The sequence below is a fragment of the Octopus bimaculoides genome, chromosome 1 (genome assembly GCF_001194135.2).
Source record: "Octopus bimaculoides isolate UCB-OBI-ISO-001 chromosome 1, ASM119413v2, whole genome shotgun sequence".
Taxonomy (NCBI): domain Eukaryota; kingdom Metazoa; phylum Mollusca; class Cephalopoda; order Octopoda; family Octopodidae; genus Octopus; species Octopus bimaculoides.
In genome coordinates, this window is record NC_068981.1 from 159,010,015 (window position 1) to 159,019,324 (window position 9,310).

The 9,310-nt window shown below is 34.3% G+C and overlaps 1 protein-coding gene across 1 annotated transcript in view; it reads left to right on the top strand.

Annotated features, from left to right (window-relative positions):
* The window catches only part of LOC106882873 (arf-GAP with dual PH domain-containing protein 1), an 89,891-nt gene that overhangs the window by 43,288 nt on the left and 37,293 nt on the right, over positions 1–9,310 (top strand). The gene's annotated exons all lie outside the window — the stretch shown is intronic.

Consider the following 9,310-nt stretch of genomic DNA (forward strand, 5'->3'; position numbering starts at 1 on the left):
TATATATATATATATATATATATATATATATATATATATGGAGTCCATTTTGCATCTGCTTTCCTTGATGCATGGATTAGATGGATTATCACACACTGAGCTACTTACTGCTCTCTTAGATAGTTCAGAGGATCATGTCTCACTCATACATGGTCTACTTTTCAAGATTGGATGCCCTTCCTAATACCAACCACTTTACAGAGTATACTAGGCCCACAAGCCACTGAATAGAATTCATTGGGTGCATATTATCATGGTATCAACACCAGTGAGGTTGTCTTGTCCTTTGCAAGACCAAAAGTCATTGCTACTCTATTGTCTCCATTCATTCAAGACAACATAATCAAGAGGTTATGGTGAGAAAGAGAGAGAGAGAGTAATGGTTAGCTGTATAGAATAGTAATGGTGGAAGTATGTCAGATAAACATACCTGATACAGTTCTCCCATTGCTTACATATTGTAACAAGAGAGAAAGAGAGAGGGAGAGAAAGATGAAGAGATAGGGCTGGTTGTCAGAGGTGATTGAATATAGACACATCCAAAGCTATCCCTTGTTACATGGAGTACAGTTGGAAATAGAGAAGGTGGGTGTTTACTAGAGAGATAAGATATCAATAAGGCAGTGTGGGCAGCAGATGGAGACTGAATAGGAATATAATGTCTGAGAGGTTCAAATGTTGAAAAATTATACATCCCAGGCTTCATCACTACCACTATTTTAATAATGTATTTGTGTTATTATCCTTTTAATGTTGGATTATTACAAAACCCACTTTGGTATACAGTATACTTAGAAAAATCAGTAAAGATATGACTATCTTTGAACACCTACGTACTCTACTGGTACTTCACATACTTCTCTTTATTTATAGTGACTATGTTATTCCATTCATCATGTGGGAGGGGTGTACCATTCATTATTACTAATTCCCTACATCTCCCCTTTTAAGTTTTTCTTAGGAAGTGTCAGTTTTTTATATTTACCCCACCTCCTTTTTTTGAGCTTTTTTCATACAATTTAATATTTTTTGATCTTGGTATTTATTTTCAAGAACCCTCTATTTTCTTTTCCTTTCACTTGTATTCTTGAGTCCAAACACCTACAGTGGCGTTGGTACTTGGAATGTATTGTACAACCATTCCATTGGTTCCTCCAACTTCTTTGGTTCGCTTTCCACAAATCTCTTTTTCAGTTGGTTCCTGTGTCTCTTTTGTATGCTTTTTCTACTTTTTACCCAATACATCATTTTACTTTTGCATTTAGTAATTATGTCATCTTCCCAGTTCTACTTTCCATTCTGGTATGCTTTCATATACATCTTTTCATCAACTTTAAAGACTCTTGCTATGTCTTCCCTGGCACTTTTTCTTTTCTTGCCAGGTAGCAATTTATCAAAGACTGATTTTACTTTGCCTACAAACATCAGCTCCGCTGGTGAGCTATCTGCTGGTGTATTCAGATATGGTGTCACATGGTACATTGTTAAAAATTATTATAGAGCTACCTCATCTGTGATATCCTTATTCAATTTTCTGACGGCCCTTTTGAAGGTATCGACAAAGTATTCTGCCTGTCCATTAGACCTGGTATGGTATGGTGCCATAATTTATATGTTCTATTGTGAATGTTTCGCAAAATTTTAAAAATTTGTTAGACACAAATTGTGTTCCATTGTCAGACACTATATTGTCTGAGATGCCAAATCTTGCAAACAATTTGTGTAAAAAATTTATCACAGTTGAGGCGGTTGATTTTTTTACACTTACAAATTTCTGGCCATTTCGAGAAATTATCTACTACGACTAAGTATTAAGAACCATTTAAAAGACCAGCGAAATCGTTATGCAGTCTCAACCACGAAACATCTACTTTTGAGCAATGTTTACTTTTTATCACAGGCAATTTTTCATTTTGCTGTGGCTTACATGCAGGTGTTTCACTCTGTTTTACTGCAATTTTTTGTTTCAGTCCCTCAACCACATTCAAACCTTCAACTAAACCGACTATATTTCTACTCAAAACACTTATGGGCACATTCCACAACTTGAATAGTTCCATCCACTCTGTATTGAATAAATTAAGTGAACTTTTTAATACCTATATCTGCACCTTTTTTGTTTGACCTTGAAATGTTACATTGCATACAAATTCACTGAAAAAATAAAACCATTTTCCTGTAACATCATCTACTACTATTTTAGATTTAATTAGTTTCAGCTTACTGACATATTTCCATGTTTTTTTCGTTTATAATGGTAATATCACTACCAGTGTCCAGCTGCGTTTTAATACTTGTATTTCTGATTTTCACTTTCATGAATTTCCTCATCGTTATATTATCAATTTCTTCTGATGACAAACTATTTATTCATTTTCCTTTGTTCTGACATTTGTCATCCTCATTCTACAGTGCATCTTTATGTCTTATTTTTCCACAACGAAAGCACTCCACTTTTTTAAATGGACAATTTTTCCTCAGGTGTATACCTCCACATGCAAAACATTGGTTTATTTCCTGATTTTTGTTGTGCTTTTTACAAAACACTTTCTCTATTCTGACTTTTTTGCATGTACTTTACTTGAAAACAATCTTTATGTTCAATTTCATCTGTGTCGTGTCTTAACTTCACATTCTTCTGACACTTGCTGTAGGGTTACATCCTGGTTTTGTTACCGCTTTGCGAGAATTCTAGTTCTAAATTCTATATGTCCCCATGTAAAAATCAGGCATTTGAACATATGTGGTGTTAATTTATCCAGCTTAAATGTTTCGCATTCCCTGTTAACTCTATCTATTTTTTAAAATGTACCATGTGACACCAAATCTGAATACACCAGCAGATAGCTCACCAGCAGAGCTGATGTTTGCAGGGAAAGTAAAATCAGTTTTTGATAAATTGCTACCTGGCAAGAAAAGAAAAAGTGCCAAGGAAGATATAGCAGGAGTCTTTAAAGTTGATGAAAAGATGTATATGAAGGCATACAAGAATAGAAAGTAGAATTGGGAATTGATATAGTCTTTGTTGTTGTTTTTCTGATGTTCAGACACTTCCAATGTGTGCTGAAGAATGAGCTTTTACCACTGAAAATTTTACACTATATCTATTGTGTCATTAAAGTTTATGTCCAAAGGTTTACTTGGGAGTACATAATTACTGTATTGTTCATGTTCTGTTGCTGCCAGTTTTCTCCAGATTAAGCACGTTTTCATTTCATCATCCCAGTCTTTAAATGCTTTCTCAAAGATTTGCTCATATCTTCTGTAGTTTGCTTCAAAGGTTACTCCTTCATCTGGTTCGTATTTGAACTCTGCTATGGAGTTCACAACATAGTCTGTCAAGAACTGTATCGGCCTTTGCTTTTCCCTTGGATAACATCAGTGGTGTGGAGATGGGAGGCTGGAATGCATGGGCGACTGCTAGCCTTCCGTAAACAACCTTGCCTGAACTTGTACCTCGGAGGGTAATTTTCTAGGTGCAATCCCATGGTCATTCACGACTGAAGGGGGTCTCCTCAATATTATTTGTTGTTGTTGTTGCTTCTGTTGTTGCTCTTGCGGTTGTATCTGCTGCTGTTGTTATTCTTTCAGTTGCTGTTGTTGCAACTCAAGCAAACCGGCCAACAAATTTTCCATAATTTTACCATCTTTTTTTCATAAAATTCACACAACAAAACTTTGTGAGTTTGTTAACTTCTCGTGAGGTGTTAATTCCTTGTAGAGTTTATTAATTCCTCACAAGTTGTTTGAATTCTTGTTGCCACTGTTATAATCCTTTTAATGTTAGATTATTATAATGGTCACTTTGGAATACAGTATACTTAGTAAAACCAGTAAAGACTATCTCTGACTGCCTACTATGTACTCTGGTACTTCACATACTTCTCTTTACTTATAGTGACTAGGTTATTCCATTTGTCACTTGAGAGGGGTGTACCTTTATTACTAATCCCCTATAGCAATTTGTCATTCCCTACAACAATTTACTTACTACCAGTTGTTGCAGCCCTTTGTTTCTCCTTTGTGCAATTCAGCATCTTGAGATAAGTTATCAGTGCTCAAGGCTGTGTGTGTGTGTGTGTGTGTGTGTGTGTGCGTGTGCGTGTGTGTAGTGCAAAACCGCTATGATCTCTTTGACATTGACTGATGAGGAATCAGCTGCAGATTTTTTATGTACTATGTTTTTGTCTAATTTTTCGTCCATATCTTTGTTAAATTTATCCATTTATTGTGTTCTTTTTATTAAATGTAAAGAGATAGAAGATTGTCTGGGAAAGAAATCTGTTGCTTAATTGATTTCAGTTGAAAATTATGTATAGAGGTGGTGAGTTTGTTGTTGATTGAACCAATACTTGTTTATTACTGATTCTTATTTTATTGACCCTGGAGTAGAGTCAAAGTTAGGCAAGATTTGAACATGTTATATAAAAGTATGAATACAAAGATTGTTAGATACTTTAGTCCATTGGGATTATTGACCAAATGGTTGTACATTCAAACCTTAGTACTATTGCTTAAATAAATCACACAACTGTTCTTTCCCCAGTCTGCTGCTGGCTAATATCTGATATCTGTTCTTTGTGTATGGTTAACAACAGGAATGTTGTGCTGGTGTAAAAACACTTGCTCCATGACCTATCTTTTATCTTTTACTTGTTTCAATCACTGGATTGTGGCCATGGTGGGACAACACCTTAAAGAGTTTTAGTTGAATAAATCAAACTCAGTACTTATTTTTTTTAAAGTCTGGTACTTATTCTATCATTTTGTCTGTTGCTGAACTGCTAAGTTACAGGAACATAAACAAACCAATACCAGTTGTCAAGAGTAGGGAGACAGACACAAACACAAAAATATACATGCACACGTGATGGGTTTCTGTCTACCAAATCCACTCTCAAGGCTTTGGTCAGCCCAGGACTATAGTAGAAGACATTTGCCTAAGGTGCCAAGCAGTGAGACTGAACCTGAAATCATACTGTTGGGAAGCAAACTTCTTACCACACAGCCATTACACCTATTTCTAGCATGATTAAAAGAGTAATTAAACAGTAAAATAAATACTTAAATATATTAGTTCTGATAAATTTATGTGAAGGTGTGTGACTTAGTGGTTAGTATATTCAGCTCATGATTGTAACGTTATAAGTTCAATTCCTGGTGATGCATTGTGTCCTTGAGCGAGACACTTTATTTCACATTACTCCAGATCACGCAGATGGCAAAAATGATTAGTACCTGTATTTCAAAGGGCTAGCCTTGTCATACTTGGTGTCATGCTGAATCTCCCTGAGAACTATGGTAAGGATACCCGTGTCTGTGGAGTGCTCAGCCACATGCACATTAATTTCACGAGCAGGCTGTTAGGGTTAGGGTTGATTGGATCAACTGGAACCCTCATCGTCATAACTGATGGAGTGCCAGATAAATTTGTTTTTATCAAAAAGAAAATTTATATATTATGTCTACTGTTTGGGATGGCAAAGGAAACATGTTTATAAACTTTTTTCTTTTTAAAGTGAAATAAAGAAATCATTGCTATTGTTTTATTTATACTTGGCAGACTAGTCTAGTTTATTGAATATTTGAAGATGTCTTTTTCTTTCTCTCTGGTCTTTGAGTACTTTCTTTTTCTGTCATGAAATGTGGCCTCATTTTATCGTTAAATTCAAAATGAATAAAAAAAAAAAAAAATTTTAATCAAATATAAAAATGCAAACAAAAATAAACTCAGCAAAATCATACTTGTTTCAGATTACTTAACGTAAAAACACACAAACATTGAAACAAAAGAATATTGCAAACACCCCTCCTTACTCGAGGCAGTACAGTGAGGAATTGTTGGTTGTTGTAGTCATCAAAAGGGATGGTGAGAGATATAGTTGTAAGAGATTATACTACTAGATGTGCTAAAACCTCACTGTCTTTCAATTTAGCTGTTCTATTGGCGTCATTTCCTCTTTCAAGTACTATAAACTTAGAATGAATCCCAGTTTGAAGTGCCTTTAATTAAGAGTTGAGTTCATCGTGCTTTTTGTATCCTTAGCTTATTGTCTTAGTCATGTTTTACTGAAGGTTAGTAACTATATTACGCTACAGTGTTGAGTTGCTGCTTTTTCTAAGAATTAACTTTTAGTCAAATGTATCATGCTTGTCCTTTGTGTGTGTGTGTGTGTGTGTGTGTGTGTGTGTGTGTGTGTGTGTGTGTGTGTGTGTGTGTGTGTATGTGTGTGTATATATATATATCTGAAAAAAATGAATAGAAAAGGGCTTTTGTGATAATTTCTCTTATATATGATAATATACGAAGGATTTTCTAGTTCTTATTCTACTATATATATCCAGTGTGTGATGGGTAAATTGTCACTATTTTATATTTTTACTTTTGCGCATTGTTTGTTTTTGATCTTGTTGACTACACAGTATAGTAGAGTCTGTTGGGCACCATCTGTGAGAAAAACAGCACCATGATGCAATTTACTGTGCCAGAAATTTGGAAACAACATGCTGTACTAGTTTGCATTCGTGCCGGAAGCTCCAATACAAACATTTGGGAGTGTTTAGGTGTCAATCTGAGGACATGTACCAAGAGTGATAAAAATCAGACATCCAGTCAACATCATGTTGTTTGAAGTGATCACTAGTGATGCCTCCATTCATTTTCCCACACAGCCTCATGCTCAACATGGAGGCCTACATCAAGTGCTTGGAGGAAGTAGTGCTGCCCTGGGTCAAGAGGGTGGTTGCTGGAAGACTCTATGTCTGGCAACAGGACTCTGCACCATGTTACACAAGCAGGAAAACACAGACTGCAACCTTCTTGATTATTATGTAAGGGATGCAGTTAAATGAGTGACCAACAAAACTCCTTGTAACACCAAAGATGAACTGAAGGCAAGGATCATGGCAACCTTCACCAACTTAAACAAGGAGACTGTCAGAAGAGTTGCAGGAGATTCTGAAGTTGTCTGGAGGCTGTTGTTGAAGCCAATTGCGATTTTACTGAATAGATTTACTTTTTAATATTTCAAAAATATTTTTATGTTATTTTGGTAAATATATCTTAAAATGAGATGTCAGTGTTATTTTCATTTTTGTGTAGTTTAGATGACAGTTTATTCACTGCACTCTGTATATACACACACATACACAAATATATATATAGGTGCATTGCTTTTCAGTTATGAAGTGACCAGTTTGATCCCCCTTCAATCTTGGACAAATATTATGTTCTCTAACCTCAGCTTCATTTGTACCATGTGAGTGAAATTGGGAAGTTGGGAACTGGACAGAAATTTATTGGATGATATTATATCCTTGCATTTGGATATAGCCTACACTGTAACAGCGTTATAACACTACAAAAACTAAATCAGTAACAAACATGTAACAAACTTATATCTCTTCTCAACAACTTGTACGAATGCCTTTACAAATGTGACTGTACACACTGCACTCTATGTCGCACTGTCAGTACATATGCGCCTTTATAAGGTTTAGAACAGTTCACTTGCTATCCCACAGGGGTGTCAGGATTTCACTACAACAAATGGCTTGTATCTGTAATTCAAAAATGTACATCCTTTTCACATACTGTGGAAGCAAGCCTCAGTCACTTATGTGTTAATTTGGGAGTAGAAAATTCCATTGATAAAATAACTGAATTTTCATGGTCAAATGATAATACCCACCCATACACACACACATCAAAGAGAATGTATTTAATATCATTCTTTTAATGTGTAGTAGTAATAACTTGGTCTGTTTAAATTACTATCTATAACTAATTGCACCTAATTTTATTAGGATCCCAAGAGTTAAGAAATGTAGGAGTTGTTATTTCTTAAATTCTTACCTCAGAAATGGTTTATTGTAAGACAGAAAAAAAAAAAAAATGGTTGGTAATTTGTTTTTGAGCAGAGGGGAGGTTGCAGGTGCTTATCTTGATTAATCTTTTTTTTAAAGTTAGTTATTTGATAACACTTTTTAGTTAATCTTTTTTTAAGAGCATATTTCCATATATTTGATAACTAATACCAATGTAAAATTTTTTAAAGGCCATTGTATCATAAATAGCTGCAAACTAAGAGATGTTGTATGTTTGTAATCATAGTGTAAGTGTTGGTATTCATTTGTCAAGTTCTTTTGTGTATGTCTCCAAACCTTTATTTGTTACTTTATTCTAATTTGAATTTCTTCTTTAAGTACTTTATATACAGTAATGACTTTATGACCTTTGTGGTTTCATACACTTTTGAGAAAGTGCAGCTCAGTGCTGTATGCAGCTGCTGTATATAATTGATGTTTCATAAGATTGCAGTGTTGAAATTGAATCTTCTCAGATGCCTTAAGAAGATGATAGCAAATTATTTCAGCTTGTCCTCCAAAGGCTTCTTTGATGTTTCACTAATCTAATAAGGTTAGAAAACATTTTGTTCAGTAAATTAGTAAAGCAAATTTTATTTGTATGCTTTCTCCAAATAGTTACCTACAAGAAGACAATCTTGTTTAAAGACTTATCTTTCATATGCTTTTGGTTTCAAAGTAAGAGGAAATGGTATTATTTGATGTACATACTAACTAATCACAAAGCACTTGTGATGATGTTGTCCTTGAGCTATGCCTATTACAATGACAGTAATGGGGGACAGATTTGTGACACTTCTGCTAAGAACCAGTTTCCATTGTGGCTCTTTTATATAAGTGAAGATTGTATAAGTATGATTGTAATATTTGAGACTATTAACCTCATCATTTAGAAATAAAGGATGTGTCACTATTTACATCTGTATTGTGTTTCAATAAGTTTAATCTCTAATCATCATCAGGTATCTTATTTTTGGATGGTTCCTAGTTTTAATCAAGTTTGGTATTACGTACATATTCAAGAGTAAGTTATCTGATAATGATAACATATCAAACCTATTAAAAATATAAATGTTTAAAAAAAATTTTTGTCCATCTCTAAAGATGTAGTTAAGTCAAAATTACTAACATCTCGAAGTTGTAGATATTTGTAAAAAATAAATTTGTAATGCCCTCCCCCCTCCCACAAAAAAAAAAAAAGAACTGACAGCCGACTGATAAGTAATGTAGTAGTGCACACATTAAAGATGTGCTTATCTTATCTTGGGATTCAGTTATTTATCTTCAAATGTGAAAAGTCTTTCCTGAAATAGGATATTTTTTATCATTGTATTTATGAAAGACTGGATATTTTTTTCCCTTCAAGTCAAATAAAATCAAGTATCTTTTCTTGAAAAATCAACTTGTAACCTACCAGTATGTAATGTAGTTAGTACTGTATTCA